Raw genomic sequence first — 17,287 nt, 5'->3', positions numbered from 1 at the left:
GCATCCTGAGTGCAATCCACTTCTATCCCCAGTAAGCATAGTTGTCATAAATCTGTCATGAAGAAATATTTTGATGTCAGCGATAAGAATTGAAGAACCTCCTGTAATAATGTTGTCATCTACAGATAGGAGGATAATCATGATCTGGTGCTCTTGTGGATGAAAAGAGAATGATTTATTACTGTGCTTATGAATCCACAACCCTTTATTGCATGATAAAAGCTTTGAAACCAAGTACGAGAACCCTGCTTCATCTATGCATAGATTTCTTCAACTGACATACTCTGAAGGATCCTTCTAGCCAAAACTCCATATACCACGCTTCTTTTAACTCTCCATGAAGAAAGACATTCTTCTCATCGAGTTGGAATAGAGGCTACTCAAACAGGGACGAATTTCACAACAAGGCTGTAAGTTTCATCATAATCTTCTGAAAATGGACGGTGTAGTTAATATGTTGTAAGATGCACTATTTTTGAGATTCCAAATCTTTTTATTTTTCATAGTCATACATCTTGATGTCGAGATGATCAATCACAACGTTTTTCAACATTAAAACAACCTTTTTCGATGGATTTTTGAGGTGCATCTGTAGTTCTACAAAGCCCTGGAATCTGCCAAGATCTTCATGAGGTCTCTCAAAAGTCTCTTGCCAAGTTTCGTTGCATTCCGACATATCTAAGGCAGTTCAGACTAGGAAATAGTTTCGGCAGAAACATCCTCTAGCACCTAGAAACGGCCCTCTATAACTAGAGCTACTTTTTTGGCGTCTCAAACTGCTTTGGAACCACCACCATTGGATCCGACACGGTTGAATTTCCGCCCGAACGGACACTCCAAGAAGAAGTTATAGGCAAAAGAGTGAAATAGGAGGCGCCGCACGCTATTCCCGTGCGGCCACCTTGCAACTCCATGCCATGGAAGGGACAGTCACGACCAGTGACTTTCGATGCTCATATCTCACCCGTCCCATGTCGGATCGTGCTCAAACCCCGAGTTCACCAGAAACCTGAGGTACGTGCCGTCAGATCATCTAGATCCGGAAGGCGAGATCAAGGCACCTAACCAGCTTGACGCCTCCACTAGGGACTTATTACCCCTTAGTCGGTTCGCTCGTGTTTGACCAGTATCCTCTTTTACTTTCTACACTTATTTCTATGGCATCTGGGTTGTTCAACCCATTTATCTGGGTCGGGGATTCCTTGTCGCTGCACTTGTGGCTGTTCCGGGGAAGCAAGCTACTCAAGCCTCCTTCCCCACCCTCCTCCTGAGTCGGGACTCACGGTCCTACTCTCAGGTTCTTACCTGGATCAATGCGAGAGGGGACTTAAAGGTCCCTACCTCCCCGCTGTCTCTCCCTGATGGACTCTCCACCAAGGCCTCTTGCATGGGTGGCACACCTGCTGTCGTGCACCCTGCTACTGTTGCTGAGGCACACCGGAAGGCTGCCCCCATCACTCTCGCGAAAGGCAAGCAAGTTGTTGTCGCTCCTGAGGTTCGTCGAAAGGCAACCCCTTATGCTCCTTAATCACCCCGAACCTACACACCTGGAGAGTCGACACATAGAGGCGAAGGTTCTGAGATCTTCACCCCTCGCACACACCCAAGGGCTCATGGTTCATCCACTCGAGTCGCACCTCGAGGCAACCCTCATGTTGCCTTGAGCTCGCATCCCGGGCTAGGCATTCTCTGGGCAAACCCTGCATGCGCCATTCATTTGCTTTCCACAACCCGGGGCAACGCTAGCTCTACGCCACCTCGAACACATGAGGGTCGAACACTCCGTCCTCCCTCCTAGCACACACAACTTCACCTTGTGAGAGGTGAGCTTCTGCCTCACCCCTCACAGACACAAGCTCATGGGTCTCGACCTCCTCAGGTCAGATTCATTAATCGAGCCTGGGTCTACCCCCAGGTCACCCGGACGGCTAACTCTAAAGGTGTACACGCACCGTGTTGGCAGGTTCCTTCTCAACCTCAACTCAGACGGAGTCGTGAACTAGCTCCCTCTGTCGCTTTCCTGACACCAGGCAAACACCTCGAGCCCTGGTACTCGAAGGTCTTCCCTAAGAGTACCATCTTGAGCTAGCCTCGGGTCAGCAGTGCACGTGCACCCCACAAAGGAACTCGAGGCAGTGACCTGATGTCAGACAGAGGCCTCCAGCCTTCAAGGCAAAAACCCAGGCTGCCTTCCGTCCTTGGGCCCACTCCTTGTTCCAGCTCATAGATTGCGTGTTCGAAGAAGGCTGGGGTCCAGGTCTCAAGATCGGTCCTCGAGTGAAGTCCACAGCCATCTCAGGGTTAAGAAGGAAAGAGGTCTTCAGATTCTGACCAAAGAAGCCTCTAAGGCAGTCGACGTCGCCACCTTTGATGACCTCCTATGTCGTAACCCCTTCTTCCCTCTCCAAACTCCAGAGCCTGACCGAATCCAAGAGTATTGCTAGGTCGTCACTACTCAAAAGCCACGGTCTCAAGATCGTCAAGACCCGATCCTCACAAGAGTGGCATATAAGGCTCGGGTCCAATCAGGGCAGGCTGAAGCCCTCTAGACTGACTTACCACGCACCACTCGTCGACCTCGGCAGTCTGCTCTCCTGCCAGGTTCTGACCCGCCAGAAGTGATGGTCAGTGCTATGGTGATCAATGACCCGGACGATGCTCAGGAGGAGTGGATGAACAAGTTTGAGGAAATGATGCAAGCCATCCTTGGAAAGATGGAACGCCTAGAGGCCTCTAAGTCCCCTTCTTCCATCGTTTCCCCTCCTAGTGAGAACACAGTTCCCAGGCCAACTCCTCCATCAGCTTCCCAAGACAGTTCTACCTCCCGCGGGGTCTTCCAAACCCACATAGATGCTATGGTGGCCCATAACCTCAAGAACAATGTCCCTGACATGCAGGAGGCGCCGCTCTATCAATAGCCGAACCCTTCGCACATAGACTAAGTACCCATCCCGCCGAACTACCAATAGGGGAAGCTCGCCGTGTTCAACTGTTCTACGTCTCCGCACCAACATACTGCTCACTTTCAGGCGGCCTGTCGAGAGACGGCAACTGACAGATGACTCCTCCTCCGCCAGTTTGTTTAAACTCTTGAAGGGTCAGCCTTCCAGTGGTATGCTCAGCTGCCTCCCAACTCGGTACACACATGGCAAGAGATGGAGCAGTTGTTCTACCAACGCTTCTATGAAGTTCAAAGAAACGTGGAGACCATCGAACTCCTCTCCCTGATGTAAGACCCTGGTGAGCCAGTTGACATGTTCCTCACTCGTTGGAAAGAGTTGGCAACCTTCCATGCCACTCCCATGACCGAGAAGGAAGCGGTCCAGACTTACATACGGAACATGCTTCCCGAGATCGCTCTACATGTCAAGGCATCCAATCAACCATCCATGTCAGAGCTCATCTCCAAGGCAGTTCGTATTGAGGAATTATTCAAGCGTAACGATAACCCTCGTCAGCAACCTGCTAGCTCTAACTCTCGCTCCAACAATCGGGGTAGCCAAAAGGCAGTAATCAGCGCGACCGTCACAATGGCTGACACCAAAGGCGCGATTCCTCAAACCCTGGACCTTTCCAAGGCACATGCGTCTGAGGTCGGGGGAAAGCAGCAGTCCTACAACAGCGTCCCCCCTCCTAAACGCTCTAGGCAAAACGACTACTGGGTCCAGCACCAGAATAAGGTTTACCCCATCTGCTGCTAGAACAGAGTGGACACCTGCACTACTTCGACTGCTGTTAGAACAGAACATGATACAGTTGCCGGAGGCCAATACTGCGAAGTCGGCTGGGCAGGAGGCAAACAAGAAGTACTGCGCCTATCACAGGAGGGTATGCCACCCCATTTACGACTGCTCTAAGCTCAACGAAATGATCAAAATCAACAAGGGTCAGATAAAGCTCGAAGAGTTGAAAACAGCGTTTGGAGCAACTGAGGTTTCTCACATAGTCACGATCCAAGAGGACAACAGGGCACCAGCTATCCTTCGTGCTTTTTTCTCCATAATGCTCAAAGAAGGGCTCGTCACTCCCAAGCCGGCAAGGCAGCCCAAGTTCCTGTCTCTAGGAACCGATACGAGGCCATGATGTCAGCAAATGCACTGGCTTCCACAAGCTCTTGGCAGAAGAGATGCAGCAGTGTCAAGAAGTTCAAGGTAACCCAGAAAGACACCCTCGAGTCCCTCTTTTGCATGAGTAAGAAGACCTCTTGACGCCAGCCCAAGGAAGCATTGAGCTAGACCCTCTACAGGCCCTCTTCAAGACAATGCTCCAACATGGCCTTCTCACTCCAAGCCTGCCAGGCAGCCGAGGCGTCTTGCTTAGAGCACGGAAAAGCTCTGGTGCCCATACCACCAAGTATGGGGCCACGAACTCAACGAATGCTCTGAATTCGAAGCTATAGTCGCAGAGAAAGTCCAGCAGGGCCACATCGTGTGTGCGATTCTCTCAAAACGCGTCCAGGCCGTCACTCTAGTTTCAAAAGAAGCCACACTACCGGCCCCTCCTGAGTATATGCCGGACCCTTCATAGCCTTCGACCTCTCAACCCTGGAAAGTCTACCATGGGCGGAGTAGGCTCAAATCCTTGAAAAGTGAGGCGGTCTACCAAGTAAGGGCTACTCGCCAGCCTAATAGGGCAGTCCAGACACCTCCTCAAGGATCCCAAAGGAGACGGCAGACACCTTGGTCGGCCCGTCGAAGGAATCATCCTCCTCAGCCACCAGTCGAGGAAGAATTCCTCAGGCCCCTTCCTCCACTGCCGACCCTGCAAGACTTTATCCCAGGCGTAGCTCGCCTCGTCCTTTCGTCCATTTAGGTGGACATCCCCGAGTCACCACCAGCTCGGGATTCGCCCAATATGGGTGACGACGCTAAAAGCACCCCATGACGGTTAAACCTGGGGCAAGACCTAAAATATCCCTTGGGCACGTCCAATGCTGGCGACGACGTAAAAAGCTACCCGAAACATTCTAACTATTTTTCTTCTCCCTCCTCTTCTATTTTCTCCACAGGTGTAGCTCGACGGTGCCCAGACTTCGACACTCTAAAGAAAGAGTTCGGAGACACTAGCCACAGCAAGAGCGCCTCAGAGAGATGCTGGCCCAAGTGGCTGGATTCTCAACGGCCGCCAATGCCCTGTCAACCCGAGCACAGACCAAGTCATCTTCAGGCTCTTGTTCCAAAGAGGCCTCCCACATGGTGCAAATCTTGGAGGTACCAGCTAGCATGGGGCAAATAGGTCTAAGATCGGGAAAGAACTACTGCCCATACCTCAAAAGCTCAAGGCCCTCAAGTTTCTTGATCCTCCACTTTCCCCCAAACCTCAACCTCAAACCTCTGCATCCTTAATACAAGCTCCTATTGCTTCCTCATCAACCCAGACCGCACCGGCTGAACAATAAAGTCAACCAATGCCACAAACTAAAATTCAACCAAAACCTGTTCTTAGGCCTACCCTACCGCCCACACCAGTGACAGGATCAAGAACACAGAAGACTAATGAAGATAAAGTGAAATACAACGTGATTGGGCACTTGAGAAAGCTTCCAGCCCTTCTGAGTATCTATGATGGCCTCCTGCTGTCTAGAGACTACCGTATGGCTCTGGTTCAAGCTCTTTCTAACCCAGAGGTGTACGAGACTGAAAACCTATTGAAGTTGACTCCGCCATCCTGAGTGGGGGCTTGGCAATCTCTTTTTTCGATGACAACCATTAGTTGGGAGGCAAATTCCACTGTCGCCCCCTCTTCGTGAATGGTGAACTTCACGCCTACCCTCTCAATCGGGTCATGCTAGACGGAGGGTCAGCCGTCAACCTGATCCCAAGAAGGATCATCACCCGATTGGGATTAGGGTCTGACGACCTCACTCCTACCCACATCACTGTGTAAGGGTTTAACTAATCAGGAGAAAAGCCAGCCGGCACAGTGCGCCTTCGTCTCAAGATCGGTGATCTCAACGATTACATCCAATTCCACGTAATCGACACCGATACCTCCTACAACGTCTTGCTTGGTCATCCTTGGCTTCATGATCAAGGGATGGTTCCTTCCACACTCCACCAATGCTTCAAGTACAGCCGAGATGGAAGGCAACACACGGTCTATGCTGACAAAAGACCGTTCCCTGTAGTTGAGACTCACTATGCCGACACCAAGTACTATTTCACTGAACTTCCAGCGTCAGACAAGTCAAAGCATGACAATTGGAAGCCTGTGAGAGAGACAGGACCTTCGTCTCATGATGACGTTGAGGATCTGGGGCGAATGATCACGAAAATGTTCAAAGAAGAGGAAAGACAAGGCAAGATTGTCCCCTTGACCCCTATCCATGCAAGCTTACCTTGCCACCTCTTCGAGGTCATGGTATCCTCTCCCGAAGACAAAGCTTCCCCCTCAACTTCTACTCCACTAGAACGAAATGGCGAGCTAGAAGCAGCCGCTGAGCTTAAGGAAGCCCCGGAGGTAGACCTTCCGGTGCCAAGTTAACCTATACATCGGACCAGCAAAAGGTCCTGCATGTCCCCATCGCTCTTCTAGAAGCAAAACTAGTACACCAACCACCAAGGAAGGTACTCCAATTTCCGACCTCATTGAACAAAGGGAGCATCAATAGCCAAAAGAAGGTCCTACACTTCTCGGGGGTTGTTGAAGAAGTACAGGCTGACAAGAGCCTTCCCTCTAGTTCCCAGGAAGAAGACCCCATGGCAGAGCTGAGAAGCGAGGTTGATAACGTCCAGAGCCAATTGGAGGTCATGCGCATTGCTTCAAAGCACTTAAAGGGGTTTGTCCCTGAGACTAAGACTTACGACAAGCTCAAGACCAATGCACCTCGAATCGAAGCCAAAGCTCCCCCAGACTGGAGCATTTACAGCTAGCAGGCTCACCAAATCATGAGAACCATGAATTATAAGCTCTTGTTCAATCAAACACTCAGGGGTGAGGAAGCAGCTGCCCCCCATTCGAGGTTGTTGAAGCCACAACAGGTTGCCACAAGGCAATGCAAGGTGTGGGGTATTCTTTTTCATCTCACACTAACAAAGGATGAAAGCAATAAAGCAGAAGAAGACAGAAGAGCGAGAGACATGTCGCAGAACACTCCAAGCAAAAAGTGGCATTTCATTCATAAAACCAAAAATTCATACAATTGTCGTTATTATCAATACCAAGAATTGGTGTACAAAGAGTTATAAACGAGAGTGTTCACTCAAGCCTCAAGACTAAGCCTATAATGGTCTTGTTGTGCCCACTTGATCCCATCCTTCAGGGCTGCCACCTGAAGGAGAGCAAACTTTCTAACCAAAGGAGGATATTCCTCACATACCAACTGAGGAGAGAATGGGTCTTTTCCTACCTCACAGGCCACAAAAAGCAAGCTTTCTAAATTGTTGATGTTACATTCAATAATCGCTTCCACTCTCGTTCTTAAAACATACGATTTCTTTAACAATCGAAGGAACCTCCGACGGCAAAATCTCAAAATCTGTGTGAACGAACTGTCGCATGAGCAAGTTGGTTCTAAGGTTACCCAAGTGTGTCACCGCGGAATCGGTGACAATAAAAGGCTCAAGAAAGAACTTAAGTAAATGCTTAATAGAGGGATATTTCGCAATAGAAGTTGATTCTTCTAAAGACAGAACTTCCCGAGCCTGTCGAGCCATTTCAGCCACCTTCGTTTAAAAAAGTCTGCACAAGGAACCTTGAAGTCTAAAAGGTTGTCTATCAGCTTCTTCGCCAAAGAGGGGAACATGACCAGCTCAAAGAGAGAAGCCCCGTTGAAAGTTTATAAGCGGCTCTAAGAAGATCACGTCCGTTGTCTGCAAGAACATTGCGGCGATTGAGCCTTGTGAGGTGTACAGGGAAAGGCATCATGGCCTGCGAAACAACAAAGCCTCCTCGAATGCGCCAGACAAGAGGATGAATAACTTGTCCCGAAAAGGAAGTGACTACAAAAGCTAAGCCTATGATTGGTTCCCTTCGAGCGGAAGATGCAGGGCCCCCTCTCAAGGTGGTAAGAGGGATCACCTTGTTGCACACGATTATCAGGTCATACTCGCTCTTACCTCTAGAGACAGAAGGTTGAGGAGAGGGAAGTAGTTCATTCTCAGTAGTAAGAGGCTCCTCATCCTCAATAACCATAGGGTCCCTACTTGAATAAGCCTGCCTCCTCGCAGCTTTAGAAGCCTTGGCTGATCACCGAGAAGACATTTGTCGGAGGACACTAATTATCGCCAAGGTCAGGACTATCGCCGTCTGCCACTAGGAGGTAATCGCCGCTTTGAAAGCAACTGAGGGTTATCGCCGTCCCACAACCAAGGCGTATTAATGCCTCGCTCTAGCTGTCAGCACGCGTCGCACGTGCGTCCCTTGAAATCCGGGCACGTCGCCTGACACTTGCAGCGTGGCCTGTCACTGCGCGTGCGAAGGACGATCGTTCGCTGTCTCACGACCTTTCGTTTTCGCGACCGTTACGATCCCACAACCATTAAGGTTCCTAACGTTGTTTCTCCTCTCCGTCAGGAATCCACTCCCGACCATCGGAAAACCCTTCCCCACCTTCCACTGGTTATTGGAGTTAGTGAAAAGCACCGGAAGTCCCCAGAAGAATTCCCTGCAACCCTGCGAGTCTTCCCTTCCCCCTTGTTTCCCAGTTCAGTAGTTCACCAAAGCTCATCGGAATTCCACTGAGTGTTCGGTGAGCCCAATGCAGCCCCTTCTGTTTCTCCGCTAACAACCAGAGGACTAACAAAGCCCTCTAAACTCTCTGCGACCTCCTCAGCAGCAGAACGACCGGAGGAGCACTCGAACCCCGGCAGGGCACCTCTGTATATTCTGCTAAGGCCCTGAGAAGCCCTCTTCCTTGCTTAAAAAGCTTCGACACTTGTCAAAAAGTGTTCGCAATCACCCTACGAAGCTTTGCACTTCCTAAAGCTCACCAGAAAAACTCTTAAGGGCCTGTCTCTGTAAGTTTTGGCCAGAAAGTTACTGCTGGAAAATCCCTTGCCAAAGGCTCTGGCTCTCTCTCTATAAAAAAACTGTTTTACCCTTCAGTAAAACAGTGAATGGGGTTTTCCCTCTTTTTTACCCAGCGATGCCGCAAACTGCCCTCGACAAACACGAAATGACATTCCAGTCCCCAATTCCTGAGGCAGTAAGACTAGGCAGAATCGGGTCAAGTCCGAGATGCCAAAAGGTCATCGCCACAAGCTTCATTCAAAAGTCAGCGTTGCGCGCTCCGTCAGAGGACTATCGCTGCACGCCTCGTCAAGTGGTCATTGTTGCATGCCGTGTCAAGAGATCATCGCCGCGCATTTCGTCGGTAGCTACCGTCGTGCGCTTCACCAAGGGGCTATGTCGCGTGCACCATCCGACACTTAGTGCCGCGCGCATGCCATGGAACTCTTAGCCGGACCATTGTCATGTACTCTCGGGAAGTTCATCCCCTGCACGACACCCTCACTCCTCAGGGAGTCCAGCCTCCAGTGACGGCTCTACTCCCCATGGAGTCACACTCCCTCACCACACTATGGTCCATGCTGCATGACCTTAAACTGTACAGCCGAGGTCTAGTTGCACGACCTTAAACTGCAAGGTCCAAACTATATGACCTTTAACTGTAGCGATAGTTTAGTTACACGACCTTAAACTGTATAGTCCTCGTTTCATGACTTTAAACTATAGCGAAGGTCTAGTTGCGGGACCTTAAACTACAAGGTCCAAACTATATGACCTTAAACTGTAGCGGTGCTCTAGTTGCACGATCTTAAACTGTATAGTCCTTGTTTCATGACTCAAAACTGTATGACTATGGTCCAACTGTGTGACCTTAAACCATAATGCACGTCCTGGCCACATGACGTTAAAAGGTTTAGCATGACGGTCCAAACTACATGACCTTAAACTGTAGCGGAGGTCTAGTTGCACGACCTTAAACTGCATAGTCCTAATTGCATGACTTTAAATTGCATAGCCATGGTCTAAGCTACAAGACCCTAAAAACTGTAATGCATGGTGCGACAAATGGCCCATGCGCACAACTTCAGCCGAGAGATAGACCACTCCTTCACTAAAAGAGTATCTCAGCAACATCCCTAGTGGAGTTAGATGCACACAGGGGTCGTACCTACCCACTTAACCCCCAATGGGTGTGTTCCGCACCAACATCCCAGTAAGGGTCACATAGTACTGCGACCTGCTATCCCTAGGGAGTTAGGGCCATCCTTATCCCTTCAACCCTCAATGAGATTCATCTGTGCGCTGGCCTGTTATCCTCAGCGGAATTACGTACACCCCATTGCTTATTATCCCCTTGGAGTCACACTGGCCCTCCTAATCCCCAGTGAAATCTCTTCTATCTGCCACTCCTTGAGTGCTGCCATCTCTATCTAAACCTCTCTTCTTGTGTATAGCCTTAACGACCTTATCCCTAGGAGTCAGATGGTTATCCACAACTCATCCCCCATGTAGCTTACCTACATGACAACCCACACATTGGTCCATGCTGCATGACCTTAAACTGCACAGCTATGGTCCGTGCTGCATGATCTTAAACTGCACAGCCATGGTCTGAACTATATGACCTTAAACTGCAGCGGAGGTCTCGTTGCACGACCTTAAACTGCATGGTCCTAGTTGCATGATTTTAAACTGCATAACCACGGTGCAAGCTATATGACCTTAAACCTGGCTGCATGACGTTAAACTGCTTGGCCCAGATCCATGAGGCATGACCTTAAAGACGCCCCCACATACGCGCACACACCTTTTACGGGGATCTTCGCGCACGTCTTCCCTAATCGACCCGTTTGTGTGCGCATTCCACCTCCATTTCCTCCTCGGTAAGTTTACATATGCACACACACGCCTTTTGTGTGCATCTTCATGCATGCCTTCTTTAGCCGGCCCATTCATGTGTGAGCACCACCTTCACCATCATTACCATCATTTCCCCCAGTGAGTCTTACCCATGCTCACCAATCGGTGAACCCTTCCGCAAGTCTTACATTCCGTCAGCTGTTGGGTCACCATTGCTCACCCACCATTCAGCCATCATCAACTCTTCACAAGGCAACTTCATGCCATCTTCCCAAGTGAGTCAAAAGTCATCACCAAGCTCACTCTATGGCGTCCACAAACTGCCATTCATCACCACTATAGTCCAGCTGTATGACCCTAAACTATAGTGCACGTCCTGGCCGCATGACGTTAAATGGCTTCGCACAGGTCTCGAAGGCACGACCCTAAACCCTCCTTCTCAAAAAAGAAAGCGCATAGTGTACACCTAGATAAGGGATCGCCATGAGTAAAAATGACGTACGAGTATGGTCACGAAACCATGAGTAAGAGAGTTCCGTGGAAAACAAAATCCAGGCATGGTGAAAACCCTGAAAGGGCATCGTGAGTAAAAACGGGATGAAAAGGGTGGACATGACCGCAGGTCATGAGTTAAAGAGCCCAGAAATAACAAGAGTTGGCGAAAACCGTCTTCACAGTGCCACTTCTCCTGTTCAAGTGAAAACCTGCAAAAGGGCGTTTGGACAGACAAGACAAGATGATGCACAGCTGCCGTCTCAGCCGACGTCCAGTTTTCAAACAGTCAAGATCTTGGCTAATGTGGTCTACCTAAAATCCTTAAAAGCCAGTATCTAATCACAATACCAGATGGCTCGTCAGGGAGTGAGAGCCATATAAGATCTCCCAAGAACATGGCTCATCAGGGAGTGAGAGCCGCATAAGATCCCCCACGTTTCAACATGGCTCATCAAGGAGTGAGAGCCTTGTAAGATCTCCCAGCAATCATGGCTAATCAGGGGGTGAGAGCTGCATAAGATCCCCCACGTTTCAACATGGTTCATCAGGGAGTGAGTGTCGTATAAGATCTCCCAGCAATCATGGCTTATCAGGGGGTGGGAGCCGCATAAGATCCCCCACGTTTCAACATGGCTCATTAGGGAGTAAGAGCCGCATAAGATCTCCCCAGTTCAACAATAACAAGAGTCCTTGAGGGCGTGGACGATGATCCCTCCAGAAATGCTAAAGACCATCACGAAGGTAAGAAACTGACGAAGCCAGGGTCTAACCTGCCACAGGCTTCAAGGTACGTCTCGCCAAAACCCCCTAGCCTGCATGGGATCAGACTTTTAGGACGGGTCAGAAGCCCCCGACTGGACCTCGCTAGACAGGACCAACAGAGATACCCTGAGCATCAAAAGAACACTTGGTGTAGCAGCGAACAATGCCGACCAAAGGTTCGTAGCATTTAGCCTTCAAAAAAAAAAAGGGCCTGATAGTCCCTTGAGGGTGAGGACTTCGACAAGATCCCTCAAAATTCCCGAATGATTGCACTTCTCGATTCTCTCGAAGCACAACATTCAGCGGGGCATACTGTTGGAAGGTATATTTCATCAACATGGGGCCCCAGGTCAATAAAGCCTAGCAAACAGTGAAAATTCTAGCAGTCTCAGAATAGCCTTGGAATAGGCCATGAGGTCTCTCAAAAGTCTCCTGTCAAGCTTCGTCGTATTCTAACATGTCTAAAGGTGGTGCAGATTGAGAAACAGTTCCGACAAAATCAGCCTCTAACACCCTGAAACGGTCCTTATAACTAGAGCTACATTTTCGACATCTCAAACTCTTGTGGGACCACCCCCATTAGATCCGGCATAGTCGAAAACCCCCAAGGGTCAAATTTCAACCCGAACGGACACTCCAGGAAGAAGTTATAGGCAAAAGAGTGAAATAGGAGGGGCTGCACGCGATTCCCGTGCGCCCACCCTACAACTCCACGCCATAGAAGGGACAATCACGACTAGGACGTTCGGCGCTCTTATCTCACCTGTCCCAAGTCGGATGACGCTCAAATTTGGTGAACATGTTCGTCTAGTCAAGATGAACGATTCGATATATGGCACGCCTTATGATGACACCCGAGCACGAAGAAAAGCTAGAGAGAAGTTGCTGATCCGTGAAGAAAGTGCAGGAAATTCAGTAGCGACATCTCTCGCTCAAGCGGTCGGATCATGCTGCTCGTGAGCCCAATCGAAGCGAAACCTATTCCATTGCGGGCATAAGGTCTCGTGTTATCACTGACCCGAACCCTCTACATGATGAACGGTGGATTCTGCACACGAAGCTGACAAAGCAACTGCAAATTCAGTCGCTGGAATTCCAGATTCCAACCAAAATGCCAAAGTTGAGAAATCTTCATTTGGGCACAGAATCGTGTTGCGTTTGTTGCCCCGCGATCGTAACGCCTTACTCAGTGTAGTTCAACGAAGAAATCACCGAAAAACATCAAGAAATGATTACACTATCAATCCGAAGTTACAATATCCACTTAAATTTCAAGTCACATGATCGTGCGCTAAAAACACGATCCATGGCTCGATGTTGGTATCCAAACGATTGCCATGCCGAGCCCTACAAGAAAAATATCATCTTACGATCAACCGGGCATCAGAACGGCCCTAGATCATCCATGCGAGTTCTAGGGCAACACAGGGACTGTCCTGGAATTCAACGAATGGTTAGGAAGGGGCAAATCTATCATTTTGCCCTATTTTTTAATTTCTTTTAATTCAATTTAATCTTAATTTTCAGCAATTAGGGTTACTTTTGATCATCCACCCATGTTTGGGCCAAATTCTATATATACGTACCAACATTGTACGTAGAAAAAAAGGACACATACACACGATCCATCTCCTTGGAAAAGCGAATATAGTTTCTCTTTCTTCCCACTGTAGTGTCACGCTTGAGAGAGAGAGTGATGTGAGAGAAACTTTTGACCGTCACTACAAGTGAATGATGATTTTTATAATTTGCGTAGAATTGGTTCTCAATATACAATCTTTCCAAGAATACACTTTGATTGATGCGGCTTTTGCTGCATGATGCTTTTGTTGAATCGATTGGACTTTTGTTGCATGGTGCTTTTATTGAATTGATATCCTTAGTTCTTTGTAGATCAAGAAGGTTTTAGATTGTTCTGTGATGAGAACACATCTGAAATTCAAATCTATTACAGAAGCTATTCCATTTTGTTTTTTTTTCATCACTGTATCATAGGCTTTAAATATAAATTATCTTTTGGTAGCCTCTGTGACATTGTTTTTATTGTTTGACAGGAAATTTGCTTGGTTGTGCAACGTTTTTCATGTTTTTGCTACCAATTTTCTGCCAAGATTTCTAGAGCAGCACCACAAAATACTTTGTTGTCAATCTTTATAGATTGGTAGCAACATCTGAAATTGTAATCAGAACTTCATCTCTTTAATCTTGTGCTACGTGTTACATGATTGTTGTCAAGCACTTCAACTAAAACTGAACCAGACACCGAGCTACCAATCGAAGAAAAGATACCCAACCTGGCAGTGGTTCCTGTCTGGCTTAGGCTGGCCAGTTTGCAATTTGCCTTGGTTTAAGTTACTTTCAGAAAATAAATTTAACTTGGATATTATTTTTAATACTAAATGTTTAAAATTAGAGATAATAAAGCATCATGACCAGCTCAGTTGGTAGTTTGCTACACACTTGTAAGAAGCACAGTTCCTAATCCTATCGTTCCCTGCAGTAACCTAATTAGATTTAGCAGTTTTCTTGATAACAAGGAGAACTACAGATAGGCAATTGTTTCTTAATATCCAATTGCTAGGATTCTTTTAGCAAGTTCCTATCTGGCTGCAGTGGTGTAGCTTCTTATTATTCATGAGTTCATTGTATTTGGTCATTTGGTTTTATATTGGTGTTGCACTCCTTTAGGCCCTTGCTTGTACGGGTCATGCAACTTTTTCTCGTCAAGAGGGAAATTGCCGCATAGAACCAACTGGTCCTTTATCAGGTGGTACTGAACTTTGTTTACTTCTGAATCCAAGTCAGTGATGTAGGCTAGGTGGTTAGATTGTTAAGGGTCACATCACAACATTTAAGGTTTGAAACAAATAGCTAACCTACCCAAGAAAACGAATTGGAGTCTGGTACTATGAAATGCTAATATTGTTGAACTGATTCGAAACTCCAGCCACTTTATGGGTATATGTGTTCGACGAATTGATTGATTTCTCTTTCATCCTTTGAGTTCATCCCCAGGTACCTCGTTTTTTGTTTACACATTTCATCCACATCTTTAGATGGATATTCTTACTTATTTCGCATTGAATGAAATTTAGCTCCCAATTAGGTATGATTGAAAACCTTTGCAATTTCAATTGCAAAAGATGTTTAGCTGCATACTTAGTATGTATGAAATGGAATTCAGTAAAACTACTGTCATTCAATGATTGAACCCTTAGTTTTTGTGGTTAACCGAACAATTGCAGACTTTTGGTTTCATGAACTATGATTTCATGTACAGTAGCTTACATTCTTCTGCCTATACACAGAGAAAACTCAGATGACGGATTGGGTATTGGTGTATCCAGCATGAGAGCTGGTGAACGGGCATTGTTACATGTGGGTTGGGAATTGGGGTATGGTAAAGAGGGAAACTTCTCATTCCCCAATGTTCCCCCAATGGCTGACTTCTTGTACGAAGTCGAGCTAATTGGTGTTCATCAATTCAAGGTGGTCAGTTTACCACAATGGTTCTTGGATATGACATGATTTTTGCTTAAATGTAGAGAAGCATACCATAATCCATTTCGAAGTATATTCCAAAGGGAGATTCACTGCCCGTTCCTGATGATAGACGATGGAGATTCTCCATAATGGGGCCTACTGGGACTTCCACCTAGGTATGGTTAATCTTCATCATCTACCATCAAGAATAGGGCATTGTATGCTTCTTTGGATTACCATAAACCATTCCATTGGATTGTGATCTACCCTCCCTTAAAGTATCCCTTGCCTATGTGTTGACTCACCACAATTTGATGAAAGAGCACATATACTATGCTCCAGTGTGAGCAATCCATATATTCCCTTGGTCAGAAGACCTACTTGGAAGGATTTTTTCAATCTGAAAATTTGAGAACCACCTAAGAAACACTAGGTTATTATTTTCAAAAGAACAAATTCAAATTTTGAGTTCTCATACACTTAGATCTCAGCCTCCAAATATAGGATGGTCTCCGTTCAATCTTGAGATATTATTCTTTTTCAATTGTGTAGAGAAGAGTTTGGAAACTTTCTTTATTGAGGTTAGTCTATGGGTTAAAGAGGTTATATCCCTAAAATTTGGGATCCTAAAATTAATCCTAGATTGGGTTTTACTTGAGGGAGTAAGTGGATAGTATACTCCCATGGGACCATGAAATCTTTTGGATTTGACTAAATTCCTTTGATATCTACTAGGCATGGGACCATGAAATCTTCTGGCTTTGATTAAATCCCTTTGATATCTACTAGGGGAAGGCTCCTAGTGATTTGACAGTGGAGGAACGAATTGAAGCTGCAGAAAGGTGAAGGATCGAGGGGAATGGCCATTTCAAGGAGGAAAGATTGGAGGAGGCTATGCAACAGTATGAAATAGTTACGAATTCTGATTTTTTATTTTGTTTTTATAATTGCCTATTGGTATCAGAGTTTTTCTATTTAGATCTTCTCAAATACCTATGTTTTTGTTCCAGGCCATAGCTTATATTGGAGATGACTTTATGTTCCAATTGTTTGGGAAATACAAGGACATGGCCCTGGCTGTGAGGAACCCATGCCATCCGAACATGGCTGCATGCTTGCTAAAGCTGGAGCGCTATGAAGACCCAATTGGGTAATGCAGCATTGTAAGTGCATCTTACCCAGCACCACTATTTCCTTTATCTATCTTTTTTGTGGAGTTCATGTACTTATTGTTTATTTTTCCTGGCAAGGATAAAATGTCTATTGAAAACATTTCTATTGAAAAGGAATTAAATAAATTGTTAAGATTTTTCGATTGTTTAAGATTTTCAAAAAAATTGATATGTTAGTCACCATTGTTCAAACATTTGGTCAGGTCTTAACCGAGGATGAGAATAATGTCAAAGCATTATTCAGAAGAGGGAAAGCGATCGCAGCTCTAGGACGAACAGACAATGCGAGAGAAGACTTTCAGAAAGCAAAGAAACTTGCACCAGAGGACAAGGCAGTGGCAAAGGAGTTGCGCTTGCTAGTTGAACAAGACAGGTAGGTGTATCAGAAGCAGAAGGAGATTAACAAGGGAATCTTTGGCCTCGGACCTTAACCCAAACCAAAGAGCAAGATCTGTTGGATCGTGATCATCTGGAACTGGCTGGTTTCTCTAGTTTAAAGAATCTTCAAGCCTCGAAGGCCCAAAGCCGACTGAACCCACATTCAAAAAGTAACTTGCTTGCCCGAA

The 17,287-nt window shown here is 46.9% G+C and overlaps 1 pseudogene; it reads left to right on the top strand.

Annotated features, from left to right (window-relative positions):
* Positions 1-3,582: 3,582 nt before the first annotated feature.
* On the top strand, positions 3,583-17,287 carry LOC18444679 (peptidyl-prolyl cis-trans isomerase FKBP42-like; annotated as a pseudogene).

This window comes from Amborella trichopoda, chromosome 5, assembly GCF_054954075.1.
Source record: "Amborella trichopoda isolate Santa Cruz 75 chromosome 5, AtrichopodaSantaCruz75HAP2 v2.0, whole genome shotgun sequence".
Taxonomy (NCBI): Eukaryota; Viridiplantae; Streptophyta; class Magnoliopsida; order Amborellales; family Amborellaceae; genus Amborella; species Amborella trichopoda.
This window is presented reverse-complemented; position numbering and strand designations above follow the sequence as displayed.